The sequence below is a fragment of the Gorilla gorilla genome, chromosome 23 (genome assembly GCF_029281585.2).
Source record: "Gorilla gorilla gorilla isolate KB3781 chromosome 23, NHGRI_mGorGor1-v2.1_pri, whole genome shotgun sequence".
NCBI classification, from domain to species: domain Eukaryota; kingdom Metazoa; phylum Chordata; class Mammalia; order Primates; family Hominidae; genus Gorilla; species Gorilla gorilla.
This window is the reverse complement of record NC_086018.1, coordinates 2008012-2020707: the sequence shown is the minus strand read 5'-3', so window position 1 is coordinate 2020707 and position 12696 is coordinate 2008012. Positions and strand designations below refer to the sequence as shown.

Genomic DNA, 12696 nt, shown 5'->3' with positions numbered 1-12696 from the left:
CTGAGGGAGTTGTGTCTGACTGGGGCTTCTGTCTGGGGTTTTGCAAAGAGCTACTTATGAATATGGTCTGTCCAGATACCTTGTTTCAAAGGAAGTGAGCAAGAGCTAGCAAATGTAGCCACCCCACAGCTGATAAACAACTTTGTCTTGTTTTTAAAACATTAATCTTCATTTCACATTGCAATAAAGTAATTGAAACCTGCTACCCTAGCCTCACCCATGTGTTCTGTAACCCAGACTCATTTTGTTGTGTGGGCTGTTGTCAGAAATGTTATTAAAAAATTATGCATAAATAAGATCAAATGTAAAATTATGCTTATAATGTCACCTGAGTGGGAGGTAAGAGGCTAGAGTCACAGGAAATCTGTTGGGGTTTACATCCCTGCTACTTACCAAGCTCATGAGAGTGTGGCACAGGTGACCATCACCTGACATTGGTGGCAGAAGGGAAAAGTCCGGTGTGAAGGCCAGGTAGGGGACAGGTGCCAGGCTGTGGCACCAGGCCCTGCATATGCTGGGCCTGTTATATCACTGAACATCTAACTGCCCGGGAACCGGCTCTTTTCATATCATCTGAGGTAAGAGGATGGAGGAGCACTCTCCAGAAGTCACACTGGGCTGGGAGAATGGAGGAGAGTCTACAACTCGCCATCCTATTGTAGGTTTTAGATTGAGCTGGACTCTCTTGGACAGCTAATGAGATGGGAGGAAGACAGTTCCCCAGGTGCACCTGACAGCCAGAGCCTATGAAGTTAGGGGGGTTGTGTGGGGGTGGCCTGTCCCTATGAGAGGAGGAGCTTAAAGCTCCTAAAGCTGGTGGCTGCTGCTCTGCCTTCCCTCTACAGAGCAGGCAGGTCCTCAGCTGCATGTATAGCTGAATGTCTCTTGGAGTGTTAGAAAGTCCTCTATGTCTTAGAAATCTTGAAAAGAAAAACAATCTCAATTTTAATGTTTATTAGTTTCTCTGAGCCAATTGGGAAAAAAAAGTTTCCTTCACCTCGAAAGTTTAAGTGACACCGAAGGGTAGCCACCAGTGTCTCGGCCACTGAAGCCTCATGCATGCTCCCACTACCAGTTTGATTTGCAGCCTCATAGTTGTATTGAACTAAATATTCTTTCCTCTGGCCTTGTCCAGTGAACACGGTTCACATGGCTAACACCACTTCTTGAGATGTGAGCACCATGCAAAGCTGAGAATGGATTGGGTTTTGTGACCATTGTGCCTCCTCCTCACCTGAGAGGCCCATTTTTCCTGGTTGATTCATTAAGTGTATTAGTGCTGTCAGTCACCTTTGGACAACTCAAATGACTAGTGGCTGTTGATTCATAAAGAAAATGCAGGCTTTAGATGTGAAACCCTCCTTTTCTCTTGTCCTTCTCTTAGGTGAAAGATTTTATTTTTTTCAAAAGGCTACATACTGGTATCCCAGCAGGTGTAGTTTGAGAACTGGCATTTGTTAGGCTATGGTTTCAGTGTGGATGGGCAACTCTTCAAGATGGAAAACCAAGTCTCACTGAGTTGCTGGAGCCACACTCACATTTCTCCACATCCCCCACCATGGGCTTTCACTTTTCTCTTGTGCTTGAATTTTTTTCACATACAAATTCTTTATACACACACACACACACACACACACACACTTCACTCTGTCAATGCAGTGGCTGAATCATGGGTCACACTGCATCTTCAAATTCTTAGGCTCCAGTGATGCTTTCAAATCAGCCTCTCAAGTAGCTGGGACTACAGGCATGCAAAGCTACACCCAGACAATTTTTTAATTTTTTTCTAGAGACTGAGCCTACTTATGTTCCCAGACTCGTCTTGAACTCCTGGGATCAAGTGATCATCCCACCTTGGCCACCCAAATGTTTAGATTACAGGTGTGAGCTACCACTTTCAGCAAAAATATACTTTAAAGAACCGTTACAACCAAATTATGAGTTATGATTATGCCACTGCCCTGCAGCCTGGGCACCAGAGCAAGACCTTGTATCCAAAAACTAAGCAAAACTAAACAAGACCAAAAAAAGAAACTTATAAATAAATTAAACTTTCTAGATTGTGTCATCTGTGTACTTCCCTGCCTTCCAAGCTATCACTGTTAAATATAACGGTTATTGAGAAAATGGTTAGATAGTATGAAGAAATTTCTATATATCCTGCAGCTGAGAATAGATATTCTGATGTGGCCCAAATATTTTCTCACCGCTACCTTCAGGGTCTAAACCAGCAAATGAAGACACCTGCAGAGGATAGTTGATCATTTTCAAATAGAAAGAGAAATACCCCCATTCATGAGAGTAATCCAGTGGTTTTCAAAAAGACAAGTCAGACTGACATGCAGCACAGTCAGGGCACACTTACCCTGGAATAATCACTTCACACAGAATGGTTGAGGGGACTTTCTAAGATGAGCAAATTTGGGCAACATAATCCTTGCTTATTTATTTCCGGCCCCCGCTGCCTGCCTGATTCCTAATGGCCACACCACAGCGTGGTCAGCAGTGGGGTCCAGCGTTGTGAGAGAGGGGCTCAGGGATGGGATGAAGTTTTTTACCGCATTACCAAAGTGCAGGTTAAAAAGTTGCTAAAAAGATGTCCAAATTGTTCTAATTCCTACCGTTAAATAGCTGATAAGATGCATTATACAACAGACCCAGTTAAGGGAAAGAGCATGTGCATTTCGAGTCTCGCCTCACTTCTTAATTAGCTGTGATACTCTGGGCATGTGACCCCAACTATACGAGCCTGTTTGCCTGTCAACCAAAAACAATCCTAAGCAAAAGCAACAAAGTTTGAGACATCCTGCTACCAGACTTCAAACTATGCTACAAGGCTACAGTAACCAAAACAGCACAGTACTGATACCAAAACAGTATATAGACCAATGCAACAGAACAGAGGCCTCAGAAATAACATCACACATCTACAACCAACTGATCTCCGACAAACCTTACAAAAACAAGCAATGGGGAAAAATTTCCTACTTAACAAATGGTGCTGAAAGAACTGGCTAGCCACATTCAGAAAACAGAAACTGGGCCCCTTCCTTAAATCTTATACAAACATTATCTCAAGATGGATTAAAGTCTTAAATGTAAGACACCAAACCATAAAATCCCTAGAAGAAAACCTAGGCAATACCATTCAGGACATAGGCATGAGCAAAGACTTCATGAATAAAATACCAAAAGCAATCTCAACGAAAGCTAAAATTGACAAATGAGATATAATTAAACTAACGAGCTTCTGCACAGCAAAAGAAGCTATCACCAGAGTTACCAGGCAACCTACAGAATGAGAGAAAATTTTTGCACTCTATCCATGTGTCAGAGGTCTAATATCCGGAATCTACAAGGAACTTAAACAAATTCACACACACACACACACACACACACACACACACACACACACACACACACAAACACACACACACACACAAACCATCAAAAAGTGAGCAAAGAATATGAACAGACTCTTTTCAAAAGAAGATATTTGGCTGGGCACGGTTGATCAAGCCTGTAATCCCAGCACTTTCAGCCATGGAGGCAGGTGGATCATGAGGTCAGGTGTTCAAGACCAGCCTGGGCAGCATGGTGACACCGAATCTCTACTAAAAACACAAAAAATTAGTAGGGTGTGTTGGCGGGTGGCCTGTAATCCCAGCTTCTGGGGAGGCTAAGGCAGGAGAATCACTCGAACCTGGGTGGCAGATGTTGCAGTGAACCGAGATCCTTCCACTGCACTCCAGCCTGGGTGACAGAGCAAGACTCCATCTTAAAAATAATAAATAAAATAAATAGAAAAAGAAGAAGAAGAACAAGAAGAAGAAGAGGAAGAAGAAAAAGAAGAACAAGAAGAAGACTTTTATGTGGTGAACAAACACACAAAAAGAAAAAAGCTCATCATCAGTGGAGATTAGATAAATGCAAATCAAAACCGCAATGGGATACCATCTCACACCATATGGAATGGCAGTTATTAAGAAGTCAGGAAACAACAGATGCTGGTGAGGCTGTGGAGGAATAGAAACACTTTTACACTGCTGGAGGCAGTGTAAATTAGTTCAACCATTATGGAAGACAGTGTGGTGATCCCTCAAGGATCTAGAACCAGAAATACCATTTGACCCAGCAATCTCATTACTGGGTGTATAACCAAAGGAATATAAATCATTCTAGCATAAAGACACACGCACTCATATGTCTATTGCAGCACTGTTTCCAATAGCAAAGACTTGGAACCAACCCTAATGCCCATCATTGATAGATTGGAAAAAGAAAATGTGGCACATATACACCATGAAATAATGCGCAGCCATAAAAAGAATGAATTCATGTCCTTTGCAGGGACGTGAATGAAGCTGGAAAACATTATACTCAGCAAACTAACACGGGAACAGGAAACCAAACACCATATGTTCTCACTCACATGTGGGAGTTGAATAATGAGAACACATGGACACCGGGAGCAAAACATCACACACTGGGGCCTGTTAGGGGGTTGAGGTCAAGGGGAGGGAGAAAATTAGGACAAATACCTAATGCATGTGGGGCTTAAATCCTAGATGGCAGGTTGATAGGTGCAGCAAACCACCATGGCACATGTAAAACTATGTAACAAACCTGCACATTCTGCACATGTATTCCAGAACTTAAAATAAAACAAACTAACAAAAATGCACTAACGCTGAGGGGGAGTTGGGGTAGGGGCAGGAGTCAGGCAGGGGTGGGTGCGTCCTGGAGTTTTATCCAATCAGTGACACTGATGTGGGAACCGCCCAATCAGGCGCGCCGTGGGAGAGGAGAGGAAAGGAGGGCGCGGCTTTCGGCATTTGGCGGGGTCTTTGTCTCTCGCTGGTGCTGGCACAGGAGCTTGGGATCCATCTCCTCTTTTGCCTCCTCCACCTTGGGAGCCCCGGGCTACTCTGTCACAGCCCCTGTTGCCCTGTGATCTGTAGGTCCTTGGGGAAGCATAGTTAAGGTGCCAGGACATCTTGGAAGCTGGGAAATGGTGAGTATACGGGTTCGGCATCCCGAGAGGGGAGAGTAGGCTGTGAAACCGGCAGGACCGGCCTCCCCACGGTTAGCTCCGAGCCTCCCGCAGCTTGGCCCTCAGTACCCTGTTGCTGCAAGATGGCCGCTGGGCCAGCAGCGAGGCCCCCACGTCCCGCCCTGCCCATCCGGTCCTGTCCCTGGGCAGCGCCCTGCTCTTTGCCCACAGCCATGAGTGTTTCCCAGATTGTTCAGGGATGCCAGGTGGGTCATCAGGGAAAAACCGCGACTGGGTGTTTGCGTGGGAGGAGCTGCGGTTCGTGGGGTCCGCAGTCTCTCTTTTTAAAAATTAACTGGAGTCTATGTTAAAAGGTTCATTAGTTTATCTGAACAAACAGTGATTGGTGAAATGGAAAGCACCCAGCCATGATTTCTGGTCCACCCGAGGGGCATAAAGGAAAGGCTTTTATAAGATGCATGAGAAAGCAACCCAAATTCAAGAATTGGTTCCAGTTATGTAGTCACCTTATTTGAACTATCCAGATGGAAATTTCCTGGTTACATAATCAGAGGTTAATTGTATGTTTGTCATGGGTTAAACCTGCGTTTTGTTTCAGGCTAAGATAGTGTTTTATAGGAAATGTATTTGAGTTAGGTTTTATATATATATATATTTTACCTATGAACACAGGGCACTAGAGCCACTTTAGCCTATTTTTCTGCTCTTTAATTATTTTAACACACCAGAGGAGGACTGGTTTTCTCCTGTGTTTTTTTAATATATGGCAAGTGGAACCTCTAATCGACCACCCTGTTTTTCAGCCTAACTCAGACTTGCGGTAAAATTATCAGTTCCCACTTTCTTTGCTGCATTCTCAAATGCAACACATGAGACCAGCTTTCCCTTGCCAATTTACAATGCTGTTATCTATATGTCCTTTATTATACATTTCATTAAATTTTTCTATTATTGGGTTTCTTTCTACTTCTCCCTACAATTCTGCCCATATTTGCTTTTTATATTTAGAAGCCTCCCTTTTGGGTGCATAAATATATATAGCTATATTCTCTTGACAAATTAACCTCTATTATTATTGTATAGTAACCTCATTTCATGCTTGTGAGAGACATTGCTAGAAAGTCTATTTTGTCTAATTTAAGCATAACTACCATTGCACTCTTTTGGTTATTATTTGCACGGAATATCATTTTCTATCCTTTCACTTTTAGACTATGCTCTTAATTCATAATTGAGTCTCCTGTAAGCAGCATATTATGAGGTTTAAAAGATTCATTTATCCACTCTGTCTGCTTTAGTCTCTTTTGGCTGCTATAACAGAATATCACACACTGGTAATTAACAAAGAATAGAATTTTATTTGACTCATGATTCTGGAGGCTGGGAAGGCAAAACAACATGATACTGGTTTCTGTTGAAGGTTTAGTTGCTGGATAATAACATAGACAAAGATGTGAGGGAGAGACAGCTTTTTTTTTTTTTTAATATATAACAGATCCATTCTTGTTATAATTAGCCCATTCCCATAATAAGAACATTAATCCATTCATGAAGGCAAAGTTCTTATAGCTTAATTAATTTTTAAAGGTTCCACCTCTTAATTCTAACACATTGGCTATTAAATTTTATCCTAAATTTTGGAGATGACATTCAGTCTACAGCAGTATCTGTTTAGTAGATAATTTAATGTTTTTACTTGTAAGGTAGTGATAGGTAAGCAGTTACTATTGTAAATTTGTAGTTTTCTGTCTATTTTAAGTTTGCTTTTTTTTTTCTGGTTCTGTCTTTCCTGTGGTATTGTTAATTTTTGTTGAGAAAAAGTTATGCTTTCTTGCTCAGACTGAAGTGCAGTGGCATATCACAGCTCACAGTAGCCTCAACCTCCTGGGCTCAAGCAATCCTCCCACCTTAGCCAGCCAAGTAGCTTGGACTACAGACACCTACCACAACACCCAAGGAGCTTATGATTCTCCCTCCACGGCCTCCCAAAGTGTAGGAATTATAAGCAGGAGTCACCATATCCAATGTGTAATTTTTGTTGTTTATGTATGCTTTAATTACTTTCCCTTTTTTTTAACCACAGATTTTTTTTCCTAGTGGTTCTCATGAGACTTATGTAAAACATCTTGTATTTTAATAGTCTAGTTTAAGATGATAACAATTTATAGTATTCTGAATTTCAGTATGTATTTACCATTTGTAGTGACATTTGTACTTTAGTATTTTTCATATTTTTTGTTAGCATTTCATCATATCAATGTGAAGATTTCTTCCGGACCATGGCTGGAGAAGTAAAGAACGTGTGTTTTGCCTGATTCAGGGACTATAGAGAGAACCAAGTTCTGCAGGCCTGTCACCTAAGTCTCAGGTGAGTATGAATTCTCTTGTGTTTTTGGCAGACTGTTGCAGTGGCAGGACCAAGGTCAAATGAGTTATAGTCAAGTCTACAGTAAGATGTGGCAGAATTTTGAAGCCAGGACCATGATTGGCAAGCTTGCCACTTGGTCAAGTTCTTACCCTCTGAAGATGTCTTCTTTGGTCTTTGCCTCCAGCTGGGTGTCACAATCTCTGAACTGGATCCCAAGGCTTTCATGAATACACTTATGTTTGCTGTGGCAGCTGCATTATGTTGTGGGGGATGTGGATGCCGAACCTCCCATTCTGTCATCTTGCTTATGTTACTCTCCTTCATGTTTCACTTTCTGAAATGAATGTCAAGCTGGTGATTTTTAGATTGAAAAATTCTAAAATAAATTGCTCAAATTTACACATTATGTAAGCTATTAATAAAATGTCTTGTAGGTGCTACATATTTATCAAAATTTTTGGTTGTAATTTTAAGCTCACTGTAGGCAGAAAGGAATCATGAACATTTATATTCTTTTTTTAGTCTGTATATAAATGATGGTATATTTTAATTCCAGATATTTACTTTATACTTCGGTAATGCTCATCATATTTTGCAAAATTTATGTTGTTCTTTTGTTTGAAAATATAAGGCTTTTTTAGCTCCTGAAATCTACAGTATAGTCGTGTGGTTTTATTATATTTTGTGGTAAGAAGAGCAGAAACATATTGAGAACATAAGAAAATTCTCCTGTCTTTTTAATGATTATTTATTAAACTCTTCTGATTAGAGCCTGTTATTAATGATTGCAATGTATTTTCTGTATAATTTTACTGCAATTCATTAAATTCTAATGACTTAAATTGTCTGTTTTTCATGAGTGCACACAGTTGAATGCTGTAGATATCTAAAGAATTATTTTTCGGCTGGGCGTGGTGGCTCATGCTTGTAATCCCAGCACTTTGGGAGGCCAAGGTGGTTGGATCACGAGGTCAGGAGATCCAGACAACCCTGACTAACACGGTGAAACCCCATCTCTACTAAATATACAAAAAGTTAGCTGGGCATACTTGTGGGCGCCTGTATTCCCAGCTACTCGGGAGGCTGAGGCAGGAGAATGGCGTGAGCCCAGTGGGCAGAGCTTGCAGTGAGCCAAGATCATGCCACTGCACTCCAGCCTGGGTGACAGGGCAAGACTCTGTCTCAAAAAAAAAAAAAAAAAAGAGTTATTTTTTCACTGTAAATCTATGTTGTATTCAGGATTTTATGCATTAAAATCTCTGTTCTTATTTTCAGTTCCGTGTTATTGTGTTTCTTTTCTTGGGGGGTTATATTTTCTCAGATCAGTTAACTGTATTTTTGCTTTTAAAGCTTGATATGATGAATTGAATGATAAGTTTTAGCTTGGTACACTTTATCTCAATGTGATGTTTAATATAAGTGTGAATTAGCTGTGTTTGTTGCTTATAGATATAACTGTATATTTTTCACCTATGTAAGTATGACATCTTTTTCCTTGTTTTTTTGTTTTTTTTCTTTTCAGTTTCAGATAGGCTTTTTTTTTTTAAGATAATTTTAAAACAGAGTCAAAAGAACAGAAATCAGTTATTTTTCCTCTTGCAGGGTGGGGAGACAACTTCCTTCCCCACAGGTTTCAGGCTATGGCTAAGTGGTCAGTCTTGGGGAGATGCAGAAAGGATCCATCCCAGGCACTTGGCTGGACTTAAGTAAGCATAGCCTTTACACCACAAGACCTGATGGCTTGGGTACTGGTCTGGACATAAGTCCCCATCTTCCCAGAAATATTGTCTTTTGTCTGCAACAACTGGCTGGAGAAATATTTCAGAAAGATGTGTGTTTGGAACACCCAAAGGCATACCTTTCCTTTCTCCTTGGCATAGGCCTTGCAGCACTGAGGAAAGACCAGGTTTGCAATGGAGCCTTCAAGAGTCTTCATCCCTATGGAGCTCAGGGGCTTGTAGTGTGACAGGAGAGGAGACAAGCTAACTTGGGAAGAGTCTTTGTCTTTCAGCTTCTCCCCCACTGAAACACTGTATATTGGGGCCAGAGTTCATCACAAAACACACATGCTCTCTTTCTTTTTCTCACACTCACATCTCGGGAACCCAACAACTTGATGGCAGGTAGCTCTGGGTATCCTTGGTCTGGCATTCACCCACTGGGCATCTAAGCTGTCCTAAAGCTCTTTTCAATCACTTCTCACCCTTTCCAGGCCTGTGTGGATAGGTGTTCCAGCCTTCACTCTTTCAGGCTGATCATAAAGGCACAGTGTGGGAAAGTCCCCTACTGCGATGGCCATTGCTGGGAAGCAGGGAAGGCTAAGGGCCCACTGGTGCCCAAGGCTAGTGTAGACGCCCTCTGCTCCACTCATCTCCTCGAAGGTTGATATCAGGTGCAGCAGCTGCTGTCTGGAATATTATCAAATCAGGACTGCACAGGCACTGCATTCTCTGTGTGGAAGATGTAAGAAGCAGGCGAGTTGTCCAGGATGATAGTTTTCCTCAGGTCCCTCTCCAGATAGCTGAGGTCATTGACATAGCAGCCCTGTTGGAACAAACACGACTCATGGGCTAGGCAACCCCAGAACACCCCACACTGGTCCAGCACACTCGTCACAGTGTGTCCAGAATTGGTGCATTCTTGGTCTCACTGACTTCAAGAATGAAGCCACAGACCCTTGCGGTGAGTGTTACAGTTCTTAAAGGCGGCGTGTCTGGAATTTGTTCCTACTGACGTTCGGATGTGTTCGGAGTTTCTTCCTTTTGGTGGGTTCGTGGTCTCGCTGGCTCAGGAGTGAGGCTGTAGACGTTCGCGGTGAATGTTACAGCTCTTAAGGCAGCACGTCTGGAGTTGTTCCTTCCTCCCGGTGGGTTCGTTGTCTTGCTGGCTTCAGGAGTGAAGCTGCAGACCTTCCTGGTGAGTGTTACAGCTCATAAAGGCAGTGTGGACCCAAAGAGTGAGCAGCAGCAAGATTTATTGCAAAGAGCAAAAGAACAAAGCTTCCACAGTGTGGAAGGGAACCCAAGTGGGTTGCCACTGCTGGCTGGGGCAGCCTGCTTTTATTCTCTTATCTGGCCCAATGTCCATCCTGTTGATTGGTAGAGCTGAATGGTCTGTTTTGACAGGGGGCTGATTGGTGCATTTACAATCCCTGAGCTAGACACAAAGTTTCTCCCTGTCCCTACCGGAGTACCTAGATACAGAGTGTCAATTGGTGCATTCACAAACCCTGAGCTAGACACAGGGTGCTGATTGGTGTGTTTACAAACCTTGAGCTAGATACACAGTGCTGATTGGTGTATTTACAATCCCTTAGCTAGACATAAAGGTTCTCCACCTCCCCACCAGACTCAGGAGCCCAGCTGGCTTCACCCAGTGGACCCACACTGGGTCTGCAGGTGGAGCTGCCTGCCAGTCCCGTGCCATGCACCCACACTCCTCAGCCCTTGGGAGGTTGATGGACTGGGCACCGTGGAGCAGGGGTGGCCCTCATTGGGGAGGCTCGGGCCACACAGGAGCCCACAGAGTGGGGTGGGAGGCTCAGGCATGGCAGGCTGCAGGTCCTGAGCCCTGCCCTACGGGACGGCCACTAAGGCCTGGTGAGAAATTGAGCACACCAACTGCTGGCCCAGGTGCTAAGCCCTCACTGCCTGGGGCCGGTGGGGTTGGCCGGCCACTCATAGTGAGGGGTCCGCTGAGCCCACACCCACCCCGAACTCGCCTCATGAGCAAATGGATCTGGTGCATGGTCCCCTCAATCTCTACAGTCACTAGGCCATCAGCATTGCTGATTGGCTTAAAGGAGCTATGCAGAAGGGTTTCATCGAGGTCAGTGACCATAGAGATCGTTCCTTGATTTTTCTCTGTCACCTCTGGGAGCAGGCAGGTTCCTGGGATCTGATAAAACTGATACTGCAGACCCTGGAGCTGATCCGACTTGGCAATGGTGTTGACTTCCTCCTTATGTGTGGAGAGCTCAGCGGGGGATCTTGACTGGCCGACATGCTGGGTGCAAGAACAGCAGAAATTTACCTTCTAAGATGTGACAAACATGAGGCCTTTTCGGAGAGCACTTTGGAAACCAGGCCTTGCTTGGTAAGGACCAGAGCATCTTCTCTCCATGTCTGGGTGATGATGGAGCCTTGTTCCATCTAACAATCCTGAGGGCTGTCCTGGCTGGGTGGGAAGACTGGCGGGCACACTGGCTGGACTGGGCTGGGGGGCATGGGCTGGGGCGTGATTTAATTCCCAAGAATCTGACTTCCACAGCTGTTCACATTCCCCCTCTCCTTTCCATCACAGGCCGGGAAGGGAGGCGGCCTGTAGGGAGGGTGGACGGCCTTGGCAGCGGCTCCCCAGGGTGCCCCCAGCCCCAGCTCCCAGCGGGAGCTTCAGGATTCTCAGTTTGGGTCTAACAGAGAATCCACCAGATACTCTTTTTTTTCCAAGTTTTATTTTAAGTTTAGGGGTCTATATGTGATAAACGTTTTTTTCAACTTTTATTTTAAGTTTAGGGGTCTATGTGCAGGATATGCAGGTTTCTTACATAGATAAACGTGTGCCATTGTGCTCTACTGCACAGATCATCTCATCACCCAGGTACTAAGCCCAGCATCCGCAGCTATTCTTCCTGATGCTCTCCTTCCCCTCCCCCATGCCATGAAACAGGTGTCCAGTGTGTTGTTCTTCCTGATGTGTCCATGTGTTCTTATTGATCTACTTCCGCTAATAAGTTATAATAATAATAGGTGGTGTTTGGTTTTCTGTTCCTGCATTAGTTTGCTGGGAGTAATGGCTTCAAACTCCAACCATGTTCCCGCAAGGGACATCATCTCATTACATTTTATGGCTTCATAGCATTCCATGGTGTATGTGTACCACATTTTCTTTATTCAGTCTATGATTGATGGGCACGTAGATTGATTACATGACGTTGCTATTGTAAATAGTGCTGCAATGAACATATGTATACATGTATATTTAAAATAGACTTATATTTCTTTGGGTGTATACCCAGTAATAGTATTGCTGGGTCAAATTGTATTTCTGCTTCTAGGCCTTTGAGGAATCTCCAGACTCTCTTCCACAATGCTTGAAATAATTTACACTCCCACCAACAGTATAAAAGTGTTCCCTTTTCTCCACAACCTCACCTGCATCTGTTTTTTTTCTTTTTATTAATAGCCATTGTAATTGGTGTGAGATGGTATCTCATTGTTGTTTTGATGTGTATTTATCCAGTTATCAGTGATGTTGAGCTTTTCATGTTTGTTGGGGACATGTATGTCTTCTTTTGAGATATGTCTGTTCATGT

At 43.4% G+C, this 12696-nt stretch overlaps 1 long non-coding RNA gene and 1 pseudogene across 1 annotated transcript; one reads left to right on the top strand and one right to left on the bottom strand.

Moving 5' to 3' along the window:
• The first annotated feature begins 4776 nt into the window (after positions 1-4776).
• On the top strand, positions 4777-8656 carry LOC101143142 (uncharacterized). Its single transcript, XR_004069263.3, has 3 exons — positions 4777-5014; positions 7257-7382; positions 7567-8656. It is a non-coding gene; the product is annotated as an uncharacterized lncRNA (long non-coding RNA).
• A 1150-nt stretch (positions 8657-9806) lies between these two features.
• Positions 9807-11533, bottom strand: LOC129530551 (carboxy-terminal domain RNA polymerase II polypeptide A small phosphatase 2-like; annotated as a pseudogene).
• Between the last annotated feature and the right edge of the window lie 1163 nt (positions 11534-12696).